Source organism: Phaethon aethereus (genome assembly GCF_964289735.1).
Source record: "Phaethon aethereus genome assembly, chromosome: Z".
Classification (NCBI taxonomy): Eukaryota; Metazoa; Chordata; class Aves; order Phaethontiformes; family Phaethontidae; genus Phaethon; species Phaethon aethereus.
In genome coordinates, this window is record NC_138577.1 from 2,839,485 (window position 1) to 2,853,868 (window position 14,384).

Here is a 14,384-nt window from a genome sequence, read left to right on the forward strand (position 1 = left end):
TTCAGCTACATTTGTACTACTGCAGTATTTCTTACAGAGAAGTCTGGGTTCAAGACATTCCAATTAAAAAACCTGCATAAACACAGACAGCTCTACTTCTTACATATTTACTAACTGCACACTAGTAGTATTTACAAAGCTGAATGCATCTCTCTGAAAGCCAATTACAACTTTCAAAGCCCTCAATGTAAAACTAGTTGCAAGCACAGGTAGTAAACTCCAACCTGACCAGAGGAAAAAAAATAAATAATTGACTACTCGTAGTTTAGTTCACTGTCATTTGGTGGGTTTCATGAAAGAAACCATCAGCTCTGCAGTCAGAGCTGCAGTGGTCGGCCAAGAACAGCTCTCCACCCTGCGTGGTTAATCACGTTACAGAGCAAGTTGGCACCGAGGGCTCTGACTCTCCTCCAACTCAGCCAAGTAGGGCTGCTTGCCTTTGGCCTCCCCGCAGCAGTGAGGCTGCAGCGGCAGAACCACCAGAAGTCCTGTTCTTGGCTTTCAGATGTAATGAAACAATAGGAACTCATCGGAAGGCCTTCCAAAGCACTTCACAGCGAGCCAGCTGGAGCTTGCCCTAGGAGCTGTGCACAGACTTCAAGATGTGCCTGATTCATTTCGAGAAATAATAGAGCAAGCTAGATGCAGCGCTGCTTTATTCAAGGACAGCCTCCTAGATGGACAGTAAAGTTTAAGGATCTTCTATACCGCCAACAGTCCTCAAATTTCATAACCTGCTACTGCAAATAGCCAAAAAAAGATCTTCCCCAATTTTGATGCAAAACTTATAAAGCACTTTTTTTACATCTTTCTGACATTACACCTTCATTTGTCTGAATTATCATACTCTGCAATTTTTACTCGCAGTAGAAAAAAACCCCTGCACATCTGTCACCTGATTTTGATATGAATCCATAAGTCAGCTCATGTCTGAAGCTTTTACTAAGCTTAAAGAAGAATCAGATGAACTAACGTGAGTTTACAACATAATTAAGTTTGTGATATGCTTGCTCACCATTAGCATAACTAGGTAGATTCACATACTTAATATTAGTGCAAATATGTGCAAAGTCATACCCTTTTAAGCTTCTACAGTAAAAAAAGACCAACAATTTACTGTAGACAGCGCTTCTAAAAACTGCACCGAAGCAAGACGTATGTAGCTTGAAAACAACATGGTTTTTCCTGGGTTAGTTATCTTTTAAAATAAACAGTTTTAATAACCAAAACCCCAGCATACATGATATTGTATCAAAACATCGTACATCTGTTGCAGAAGTTAGGAGATACAAAAGGCAGCTGAAATCTTACAGCACTGGGATTTCTCTCAAAACTATGGTACTTCAGGGACAGATGGAAAACACCCATATTAGCATTTCGGCTTGGATCTCAATAGCGCTTTCCACAGCTCCTTTTATCTCCGACCTCTTGTGCTCAATCCACATGGTGGAGCAGCCTTCCAGCACTAAACTGGATCCCTTGAGCAGAAGCTAAACCCGAAGCGGTGCTGTATGCATCCACAGGGCCCTGGGATCAGGCCACAGCTTGCTCAAGGTAAACCTCCCAAATGCACCTAGCGCGGACACCAGACCCTCTCCACCAGCTGTCTTGCTACGGTGCTGCTCAACCTCCTAACGCAGACAGAGATATTGCCATGCCCTTTGATTATCACCTAGTTTCCCATGCTTCTATTTCCAGCATCATCTAGGAAGAGAGCAGGGTTAATGCAGAAAATAATCAAAGTATTGTTTGGATCTCAGTAAGTGCTTAATTTGGATCCAGCTTGATTTCTGGAGAAGTATTTGGCTGAACACTGATGGCACAGCTCATCAGGCAGCTTGTATAACCGGGCACAGAAGAAATTGCAAAAGTGGATTCAATATGTTGTTAACTCTCTCTGAAACTAAAATATTTTAAAACTGGGGGGCAAATCAAAATGCTATAAATAATTCTGATTATCCTTCAAAAGCAGTACTCCGATTGCTAGAACGCACTTTCTCACTTCCTTCACTCCCATAAATAATATTCCTTCAAGAGAAATTGCAAAGCCCTGAGGTAAAACTAATATTTTAAACTTTTATCCCTGGTAGGTTACAAAACTTCTTTGCTGACCCTATATTCTTGGGTCTATATTGATTTTTCAATTAAAAATTTATCAGGACTAGAGGAAGTAATAAAGCAGCCAAAGTCACAATGGGAGACCCAGAGATGAAAAAATAAGGCTGTTTCAGAGACCGAGACAGGCTAGAGCTGGCAAAAGCAGTTGATGCATGCAATATCTAAATATAGGCAACAAAAATCAGTCTACAACAAAGAGAACAACAAAGAAAGGAAAGGGAGGAGGAAGCAGAAGACAATCAACAGAGTTAGATTTATAGTGAAAAGGTTAATTAAATCTTTTGCTGACTTTTACTTTGGAAGTCACTTTTCCTAATGTAAATATATAAAGTGCCCTTTTCTGAGGCTCCAGGCTCAAAAATACTTGGTGCATACAAAAACATCCCACAATAAATCACCACTTCACTTTCCGAAAGGTGAAGTGGTGCAACTGTATAGCAGGTGACCTGCAAATAAATCTTACTAGCTAGACATGTCCCTTTCTGTCTGACACTGTAACTACTGGAGGCATTTCTTTCCTTTAAACAACCACAGAAATCTTGTAACATAGGATTATGGCTATCAGAGAGGATCTGTGCAGCCTTGCACACGTAAATCTGTTCAGATAGAGCAGCCAAGTCACTTCTCCAAAGCTTAAAGAACACAATTTTATAGACTGAAGAAATAGTGAACTTGCATGGTATCATCTTCAAAGGTCAAGAGAGACAGCACAGGAACAGTATTTTCTCTAGCCCCATCTTTTAGCCAAGCCTCACCACCCTTACTATGCCTGTAAATGATGGAAAATAAAAGATTTAAATTGCCCCAGAATGCTGTTCAAAGAAAAAAACATGCTACAGCAGTTGGAGGGTGGAAATCCATCCAGAGAACATCAGCACCTGCAGAAGCCTCTAAGATACACGGAGGTGGGTCATCCCATTTCAGTGAAAACAGAACAATTTAACAACAAAAAACCGCCTGAATTCAGCCTCCAATTTGTTTTGACTGTATCTTCACTAACAGATCAATTTTTTGACACTATTCGTGATTTATGTATTTTGAAAATTAGAGAGTCCTCTGGCTACTAAAATAATTGTACATGATGGAGCTGGAAGAGGTGCAGGGCAGGAGGAGGGAAAGAAAGAGGGGAAAATTACTGTACTTTTTTCCCCTAAACAACATGCCAACATTCATAGATTCTCACATGCTTGAATAGGAACCTCTCATGTGTAAAATCAAAACTGAGGGATGCCGTTTCTTTGCAGAGCTGATTTTTCCTTCTCCTCTTGCCAGACATATGCAAGCACACAAGGCTATCCAAACACAGGAATACCACAAGTTACGTCGTTCAGCCTCAGAAATGGATCGTAATAGCTTCATCTTCTAAGGAGGCGGCCATCACACCCTTCCGGCTATGGAGGAGGTATTTAATCATCACTGAAAAAACAGAGTCAACAGTGAAGAAGTGGCTGAGCTGGGCTTACAGCTCCCTCCGAGTGCTGGTGTTTCTCCTGGAAGGATGGAGGGGAGACAGATGAAGCAAGGGCCACAATTATACTTTACTGATAAGCTATATTTCTCCAAAATGTAAGTCCTGCCACTCAGAAGAGAACCAAGGAAAGTCATCTCTACAACATGCTCTGAGGGTTATGAAGTGCTGGGCAAAAAAGGAAAAGAAACAACAAAAAGAATAATCCCCAGATACCACAACCCGCAATGACACCAGCTCCCCCCACCCTCTCAACAGGGAGCAGGCTCAGGCATCGCCTTCATCTCGCCTCCCGGGCACGCACCCATGTGAGATGCATCCTGCCCACAGGGACAACCGAGTGACAGCCGTGAAATATGTGACTACACAATACCAGTGTCCAGCATCTGGTGCCTTCATATTTTTCTTTTTTTCCCCCCAAATCTTCCCAAGAGGCTCCAGATAAAAAACCAAATGTTTCAACAAACAAACCCGCCACATTTTAGCTGGTGTCTCCCCTCTTGGTATATGTGGCCCATCCCCAGGGTGTAAAGACCTACACAATTGGGCCAAGGTGAAGGAAAAGCAGTATTTTTGACAAGCTTTGAAGCAGAATATGATAACAAGGCAACTTTTTCTGACCTTGGGTCCTGAGAAGCACTCAAGAAGTTGAGTTTCTCTCAGACTGGTTATTGACAGTTATTACCTGCACACAGAGGCAAGAAGCGACAAAGTGCTGCCTGAATCTTCTGCGCACACAGGTGTGGAGAAGCAATGATCATGGTCACGGGCCAACTCATGCGTGGTCTGTCGGTCAGGACTTCCGCCAACTGTACTATCAGCTCACAGCTATGCTTGCACGGGAAAGTGTTGCGGAGCCAGTGTGAGAAGACAGCTTAATCTTCAAAACAATCTCTTTTCACACGTTTCTTTGGATACAATCATATAGTGAAGGAGGGAAATAGTGGTTTTCTTACAATGTTATGGGAAAACGTCCTCCTACCTTCCTCTCTCTCCATTAGGAATTTTTTTCCTCTTTAAATGTCCTGCTTACAGAAATAAATGCTGGCACATATACCTAAATGACACCTCCGCAAGGACAAGGGGCATTCAGAAAAGGAAATGCCATCATCTAGACCTTTTAATGTGTTTTGGTTGTTTTTTTTTTTTTTTTTTTTAAAGAAACAATACAATAGAAGAGAAGATCAGAAATCATCCTTGGCATATTCCATGGAACAAAGACAATCAGCTCATCAGAAGGAATCAAGAAGAACCAGTCAGAAATATTACATTTTACCATATACGTCCTATTGTAATTGGTCACAGACACAGTCGCTCAGTTCCTGTGACTCGCAGGACAGTCATTTCCCCAAAGATTACTCTTCAATGGCCTAGGATCAGAAAGATGCGGTGAAAAGGGTGGATTGTTTGTCTTATTGTTTTACAAAAACTCATCATAGAGCCCAAAACAGGGTATTTTTCATAAAAAGAAATGGGTACCTGACTCTGTTTATCTAAGTCCTCCCCAGCAGGGGTCACTGAATTAATAACCAATATGAAATAAGACTAAAACATGGACATTTATTCTTCTAAAATCTTCACACTGCCTTTTAATCTTATGTTTGCAGAGATGCCCTTTAAAATGTAAACTTCTTTGTGCAAGAGTCATTAAGAAAATTCTGAGTCAAAACCTAACTGATTCAGCTTTATGAGCAAAGTAATAAACACATCATTAACACAGAAGAACTTCTACAGTTCCAAATCAGCAGGTGCCCATCGGATACAGCATATAAAATTCAATTTAACCTTGTCTCTTCTTGTCCCTGTTTCTTTTTATCTATTTTTTTGATTTGGGTTTCCTTTTTTCAAGGATCACAAAAAGCAGAAGTCTCAGCTGGTGTAAATTAGCATAGTTGAAATCTTATACCTAAGACTTCAGAATTATGCAAATATTTACCATCTGTAGACCTGGCCCCAATCACTCAGACAAAAATAAAGACAAAATCATCTCATCTTGTATGCTATCTAAATATAAAGCTTAATGTTTCCAAAGATCAGAGAAAATTTACAAGGAATTAGTGTATTTTTAAACGATTCTTTAACTTTTAATATCAACTCTTAACAAAGTGGCATCATCATCTTTGCCACTTTTTTCCATCTACTCAGCGTGTCCTCCTTCCACAAACCTCACTTTGTCAGCCAGAATTTGAATAATTTGCTGATCATTCCAAAACAAGACAAAAAACTAGGAAAGTTTCTGCTCAATAGGTGGTATTTGAGCTTTAAATTAAAAAGGGGGAAATAAGGTATTTCTCCGTGAAAGTGCTTGAGAGCCAACATTTCTACTCCCTTTTCCAATAAAAATGCACATTTCTAAGTTGCATTGTTTGAGCTGAAGTGGTTCCCATTGTTTCCTCCCTAGCTCTATGGCGGGCTCCTGACAGATGACCCACACAGGGCTCGCTTCTTTGTCTTCCAACCTCCTTATCGCCCTTAATTTCTACTGAAAAGGGGCAATCTGCTTGGCCTACAGCCTCTTCCAGGGAGTAGCAGTTGGTAAGCCGGGGGTCTCCTCCTATCCCTTGGCTTTTATGCAGAGCATGTCCGCATCCCAATTATCCCAGGAGAAGTTCTGCATAAATTAGTTGATATTGTTACTAAAGCTGTCAGGAATAAATTGTTCTTATTTGCCACAACTGTCAAATGGAGGGAGGGGGCTCCGAGATGAGCTTTGACACGCCACTGCTGCTCAAAGGCAGAGACACAAATGCTACCTCCTGCCAGGGAGTTGTCCTGGCAACTCCTAGCCACGCTTGGTAGATAATCACACACACACTTGCCCACAGCTGCCGTAGAGACTGCAGATACCGAGCAGAATCATCTCTGAAATAGAAATTAAAAAATTAAAGAAATGTGGCATCGGGACAGCGCTCTAAAGTAACCATTTCCATTCTCAAAACTTGCACACATATCTAAGTGGAGATTTGAGACATACGCCCATGGCTTTTAACACAGGTTCTGCATTTCCCTTGCACGGGTGGAGGGTTCGGTCTTGATGCTAGTTTAAAAGAGGAGAAACTGAAAAAGAGAGAAATTTTTTTAAAAAGAAAGAAAACCCAATACTGCTCTAAGCAAACTTTAATATGTTTACTTAAAGGTTTTGTACTTAATTTGTAAGATGTTGCGCCTGCATAACAAACCCTAGAAAACATAGGTGTAAAGCAGAGGTAAAATGGCAGCCAAAACGCATCATTCACTCCTGTGGGAGACAGTTTTTGGGGGACCAGGAAAGAATTCAGACCACCACTGGGTGACTCTCAGCCCAGATGAGCATCTTTCAATTTGTTCACTCTGCTTCTTGCAGAACCTGGAATAAAATTCTGCTTAACCCAAACCGTTAGATGTAAGAATAGAAGGAAGAAAAAAAGAACCCACAAAACATCTCCTTTATACTATAAACTAAAGAAAGTTTTCAAAGCATAAAAATATTGCACATTTTTGATTCATACATGTATACATAAAGAAAGTCTGACCCAGGAGTGTTGCATTTTGCTACCACTTAACAACTAGATAGCCTACCTAAAAATAGGGACACTAGAGGAGGAAATTACTAGCAATCTACAGCCACAGACATTCATATGCAGAAGGAACAGAGGCAAAAAGGTTAGAGAAAAGCAATTTGGTTCTCCCAAGAAATCTGAGCCAAAGCAAAATACAGTGTTCTTGAGATACTTTCCAAATTTAAAAATAAAAATCTATCCCACCTGCCATAATTAGATCTCACCCCACCCCCCAAACCCCACACTTCAGTTTCCCTTCCCACTATCAAGTACCAAAGAAAAGGTTTCAGAAGATAAAGCAAGAAGTCCTTCCAAAGTGAAGTTTCAAACAGCTTGCAAAAATGCAAATGAAACACGATTAAAAGACTAATATCCTGAGGTCATTTTTCAGCTTCCTACTCATCGTACATCCTATGAACTTCCCAAACACATCAAAAGTGAATATATTGGGGGGGGGGGGGGGGAGGAACACCCCACAAAAAACCAAAACAACTATAGCTTTGCTTATTTATACACAAACAAACAAAAAAATCAGTTTTCTACTGGCTGTACTAGCTGCCCGCAGCACACCAGTACGTAACACGCTCCTGTTTGCGGCGTTAACTACACTGTGGCTTCTTTGACTTGCAAACATGATGCAAAGTCTTCAGCAGTCGGCATCTGATTGCTAATTCCTGCACAGTAATTTGAATAGGGATCATACCCTTAATCTTTATGATCATTTATTATGCTAATAAAACAGTACTTTATTAGGAACCAGTAGGCATGAAGGAAGAACTGCAATAAATTGCACAGGTTAACCCGTTTCCCCATCCTTTGCCCACAGAAGCCTGTACAGGTAGAGTACACATTGTCTATGCATATATTGTGTTAAAAAAAAAAAGCCATGAAGAGATTAATTGTTTTTTAATTATATATATTCCAGAGGTATTATAGTCCCATCAAACCAAGAGTGTCTTGCAGACTTACCAATGTAATTTCAAAAGAAAAAGAAAACAAGAAATCTGCCAGTATCAAAAGACATCCTGACACTCCAGAATGAAACATTTTCATTTCTAAGGGGTTTTTTTTGCATCACCTAAGAGCGGCTACACTGTACCTTGTTACAATACGAACATATTGCTTTGCACACACCAGAACTCTAGAAACTTCATTTCCTGATAAATTACATCCCATTTTCTTACCCTGCCACCTCATTAATTCCTCCTCTCCCCATTGAGTCACCTCCAACACCCCAGCCCTCTCCCTCCCGGCAGCACCACGGCTGCCTACCGAAGCCTCCGCACATGCCCGTCGGAAGACCAGCCAGGGCCTCCAGCCCAAGCCACGCCGCGGGGACGTTCTGCTGCCGTCCCCCAGCACCGCCGGAACACTCGCTCCTGCCTTTTCTCATTCGGATCTCCCCTCTACACAGCTAGTGGTCTTCATTAACTCCACAGGAACTTAGTATTTCTTAAGCACCGGCTCCTCCGTCAAGTTTAGCTGAAACTGGACTACATATTGAAAAGGTACTGGCAGGGAGAAGGGCTTGCAGAAAAGCAGAAGAGGGAAACTAGTTTTGTGCTGTAGGAAGCAGGCAAACATAGTCAAGCGTTAAGACAGAGCAGTTTTATACAAGATATTTAAATTACTTTTAAAAAAAATCATCCCAAGGGTTTTTAACATTTTCCTGCGTGAGGAGTTCTGATGTATTAGCTTCTTAGTATTTTAAAATTAAGCCGTATTTTAAAATTAAGCCATATTTTAAAATCGAGTGCTTCATGAAAACTCTACCTTCTGCACAGCTTTGTCCAGCAGCCTGACCACATTTCCACTACATTAATGGGAATACTGCATCTTATTCCAAGGAACCTACACCAAGTTTTCTCTTCTTTACTAACAAAGGAAAAATAAAAATCTCAAAAATATCACAGGTTAGCCTAAATCTACCCTTTCTGAAATAGAGACTCAAATTCATTCATTTCAGTGGGGTGACTGCTCAAAATGCTTCTGAAAAAGTTGTAAATTCATTTGGAAATAGTATCTTCCAACACAATTTGAAGGGAAAGAAAAAGTTTAAAATTGGACTCTTCACCTATAGACTTGATGCAATCCATTCCTGTACAGGCAGAAAATTGAAACTCTAGGCTCCTTTTCTTGCACTAATGTCTTCGTGTGTGGTTTTGGTGTGGGTTTTTTGTTTGGTTGGTTGGTTTTTTTCCCCTCAGTTTTGTGGTGGTTCCCCCCCTCCAAACGAGGGTTAGTCACTGATTTCCGCTGTTTTCTGTGAATAGAAATGTGGAATAATTCTATAGTGGCAGATTTAAGCCCAGAGCATCCACTTAGGGACATTAGGGAATAATCTCACTAGATATCTAATTTCTTTACGGTAATAATGCAGATCCAAAAATACATTGCCCCTGTGATAATACAGTGTTGACTTATTAATTACTTAATATTGCTATAAGGGCTATAAATCTAAATGTTATCAAGGCATTTGACACTAAAATTCTTCAGGAATTTAATTTGTCTTGTGTTAAGTGGAAGACAAGCTTTGATCCAAGGGAAATCGTTCAAGATGTGTGATGAAGACTCTGCTATCCTGTCCTTCTTAGACTTTGCAAGAACATTAATTATGACTCACATTCACTGTGTATTTCAGCAAAAAAATATCAATTACTTGATCTCGCCCTCCTCTAAAGAACATTCTACAAAGATGTCAGTCTTTTATTTTTAACTAATTCTACAGTATTTACACTAATTATAGTTTCTTATAGGTTCAGTTGGGAAAATGAGTCATTAATGCATATGTCCATGTCATATAACAAATATACTTCATTTTCCAGAATGGCTTTGACAACAGTGAGCTTTTATCAGACCCTCCTTGCTCAGAAGTCACTTACCCACAACAGTTTCACATGGTTGCTTGTCCCCTTTACCCAAAGCTACCATAGCAAGCTGCTCAGTTCACATTTCTATGTTTGCAGACTGCGTATGCGAGGACACAACAAGTTTTTTGGTTTTTGGGGGGGGGCGCGGTTGGTTGTTTTGTTTTTGTGGGGGGTTTTTTGTTTGTTTGTTTTGGTTTTTTGGGGTTTTTTTTTTTTTTTCAGTGGTGAACCCCTGGCCCAGGTTGCCCAGAGAGGTGGTCGATGCCCCATCCCTGGAAACATCCCAAGTCAGGCTGGATGGGGCTCTGAGCAACCTGCTCTGGTTGCAGATGTCCCTGCTCACGGCAGGGGGGTTGGACTAGATGGCCTTGAAAGGTCCCTTCCAGCCAGAATCATCCTGTGATTCTGTGATTCTATTTCTGAAATAGGCCTGTACCCTCACACATATTCAAGGAAGATGAACATTCTTTGCTTAACTGACAGCTCCAAAACATGCATAAACCATGGGGACAAGGCTGTCATCGGCAGCTCAGCTACAGACCCAGCCATAGGCATCTCTCCAGAACAGCATCCAACATCATGTTGGTGCTCCAATTTGGTTTTCAGTCCTGAAAACCACAAAGATAATTTGTGCTCAGAGAAACCCTGTTGAGAAAGGGTGATATAACGAGGGAGTTCATCCCAAGTGAGATAGGCAAAGGCTAATAAGACTATCTCAAGGATTAAATCTCAGCCTTATGGACCTGCTTGAATCACCCTGCAAGCCACCTTGACTGGAGAATCTACTATCAGCAGGGAACACTGAAATCACTTTGATGCCAAAGCCAGACAAGACATAGCTATAAAGGGCTGTTCTAGCTTCACTTCTCAATATTATCTTTAGATATGTTACCCCACTTTCTTAGCTTTTAAATCCAATAAAACAAAGCAAAAGGCAGATGGAGCCTGAAGTTGGTGCAGCATCAAAAGTGCCTTCCAAGAGGCTGGTGAACACCCAGGGACTGCTCAGCATCCCACCACCACACCGAGGACAGGGGCTCTTGGGGGACATGGCAGGAACAACATCTTTAAGAATCTACTCAGTGTTTCAAGGGCCACTGTGGAAGAATAACCAGCACAACAGGCAGGGATAGGAGCAACCCACTGGAAAGCGTTAATCAGAACCTCTTTGGCGTGCCACACTGCAAGGGAAGCCGACAGCATAAGGTCTTAGCAACTGTTCTCTCACTAGGCAAGGACACAGCCCTTTGCAGATACCTCTGCCACTCACTCTGCCCCGTGATGGAAGCATCATTGGTCCAGACCCATGCTGGAACGTGGACATTGAGCTCTCCCCCCTCACAGCCAGCCTTCAGTGCTGCACCAAACACAGACGCATGCTGCTGGAAGAGCACAACAGGATTGCACATCTCATCGCCCAAGTCAGGGAGCCAGTAGCTTTCCCAGACACACAGCCGCTGCCCTTCCTAGTAGCAGCCTGCCCATCCACCCTAAGGGTCAATACCAGATTTACATGACGAGACCAATACTAGCCAGGCTTTTTTTCCCCTGTTCAAAAGGAATAACAAAGCCATTTTGTCATGCTCCTCACAGCATCCCAGAGGCTTAGACAAAAAAAAAAAAAATAGGGTGACAGCAAGAGTACATTAAATACTACAGAGAAAAAGAGGACAATGAATATTGTGGCCAGCCATGGCTGCTTTCCAGTGCAGCTCTGAGTCTTTCAGCAGCCAGCTGCAAGGGAATAAGTGCAAGAGCAGAAGGAAGAGCAGCTGCTCCTCAGACTGCATGGGGAGAAGAGGTTGTCAGTCCCAGCTGACCCTAATGCTTTCTCAGGTGGAGAGATGCAGGACTCAACCTAACTGCATGAGAAACCGAGTAACAGGGCTCTAAATACAGCCAAAACTTTCTCCTTCATTACACAACCAGTGTTCAATGACAGACCATTTAGTCCTGCACAGAATCCAACCAGGTAACACGCATGGCAGAAAATGGGAGTGCTCTCTTCACTCCTCCTTTCCCTTCCTATATCACCTGCAGTGGCCACTACAGCTAAATATTTTGCCATTTGGCTGCATTTGACAACCCAAATTCACCAGGTATTTACATGATGGCATATTTGATTTATACAGACCTTTGGTTAAGTTAACAGAAGGAGCTAAGGTTCAGCTCCTTCTGACTTGGTAGAAGTGTCCAATTAAACACAGAAGTCACTTAACTTCTCAGCACCTTCAAGCAGGATTAATACTCTATCACTGAGCACTATTTTGCCAATATAATCACATAATCCTGTGATATGAAATCTCTCATTAGACAGGGATACAAGAATAGCATAATGCCAAGCACTGGCAAACAGAAAAGGGGTACCGACTCTAGGAATGTGGACTCACACTAATGCTAATTATGATTTAAAAATTAAAATCATTACATAGAATTCTATGGTTTCCACCTGTACCATCTACATCTATCCGCTCTCCACACAAATGTAGACATTCATGTAGGTTTGTTAACTGGTATTAGAATAAATCAGTATCAGATTACCCAGTTAATAATTGCCAACTTCTGGATGACTTCCAGACTCTTTCATGCACATCTGCTCTACACATTAACAAAATGTACAGCAACCAATGCTGCACAATTCAACACAACAATTTAAATATTTTGTAGAATTAATTATATGCAATTAAACTTTATATCATTATATTTGTGTTCTCAGAGGCAAGTATTTTATAATTGCTGTAATGTCAACAAATTACTTTTTTCCCCCTAGATCAAAAACCAGCTTGGTGAATGGTATCACCATACATACTTAACAGCGTTTGTTAAATAACCATACTACAGAACAGCAAAGAAACGTCCCAATTCATCAGCTTCTCTCCCTCTGCACAGTCTGCTCTCGCCAACGAGCGCGTCACTACCAATATTAATGGCTTTCCACACAGGCTGCTCAGCACTCGCAAGCGAGAACATCACCGCGTCCGCTCTCCCGCGTGCCAGGAGATGGGCAGAGCTCCCAGGTACGCCATCACTCAGCACAGCCGGAGCCACGGCCGCGTACCTGCCAGCTTCTGCGGGTCAGGAATTTAATCAGCACGCAGTGCTGAGAGCTGCTGCTCGGTTGCTGTTTCCTCTTATTTATAGCCGCTCCTTTGCATCCTGCGTGTGTTGGTTTTTTAAACCCCGCATTTGCATGATGAACATGCGTGCAGTGCAACTTCACCAGTGCCATCTCAGAAGACCTTCTGCACTTAAACTAATGACCTGTGTCATATATCACCAAGAATAGCAATGAAGAGGTGTCAGTAAGATCTCAGTTTTGAGGCCTTTGTTCTATTGGACTGATTTATGAGGTAGTTACCTAATAAAAAGCTCCTACTGGCTTTCCTATGACCACAGAAGTGGTATATATTATAACCCGACCTCTTTTTCTTTAATGGATAACTTGGATTCAGTAGCCATCTAATTCCTTACCACAACTGATTCTCCTGTACCATTAAACCTACTTCTACATCTCCTGACCTACAGAGTAGTAGAAAAGGTAGTTTTCCTTCTGCAGATACCTTCTGTATTTCAAGTTTCAGTTTGGTTCTGGTTAGGGTAACTTTATCAAGAGACAAATCCCTAAATGTGACAACTTTCTACGCGTCTGCAGACATAGGGTAAGCTGCCTGTGTACGTCCTAGTTTATAGCAAATACAAGGCTGTATAAGTGGTCCTAAGCCTGTACCATTTCGGGCTCAACTACACTGCTCCTGCTTGCATTTGCCAGGGGTTAGCACCGTAAGTGGATTCACCACCAGCTACTAACTACAGAGCTCACCTCCTCTTCCTCCACTTCAGCAACTGCAATAAAACCCTTCCCACACCCACCCCAGCAGGAACCTCTGGCAGTCTTTTTAACAAACCCAAGGGGCAAGTCTAAAATGAGCCTGGCCTTCAGACTGGGCCACTGGGCACCTGCTTGCTTTAATACCACCACCCCTGCCTCAGCTCCTCTCTGGAGCTCTAGGTACTGGCATAGTCCAGAGTTGCCCTTGTCTCATCCTGTTACGTGAGGCTGGAAATCCTGCTCCATTCTTTGCAGGAATGATTTTACTGTTACAGCACATCTACAAACCAAGTTAATCTAATTTTAGTTAGGAAAAATCCCTTTATAACGAATTCTTTAGCAGATTTTGTTTGCTTTTAAACTAGTTTGCTAGCTGGTATTTTAGGATCCTCTAAGACTTGTCAAAAAATTTAAGTTGAGACATTTGTTTGATTTCTGTTTCATGTCTTCAACCCCCCGAGGCTTCATCCCATGTGCTCGTACACAGCATATGCTATGTCCTCCCTGCTTGTCCCACCAGTGAGGTGCTGACCTGCCCAACGTGTGACTGCCATACAGCT

The 14,384-nt window shown here is 41.8% G+C and overlaps 1 protein-coding gene across 1 annotated transcript in view; it reads right to left on the minus strand.

Moving 5' to 3' along the window:
- The window catches only part of DCC (DCC netrin 1 receptor), a 593,712-nt gene that overhangs the window by 398,212 nt on the left and 181,116 nt on the right, over positions 1-14,384 (minus strand).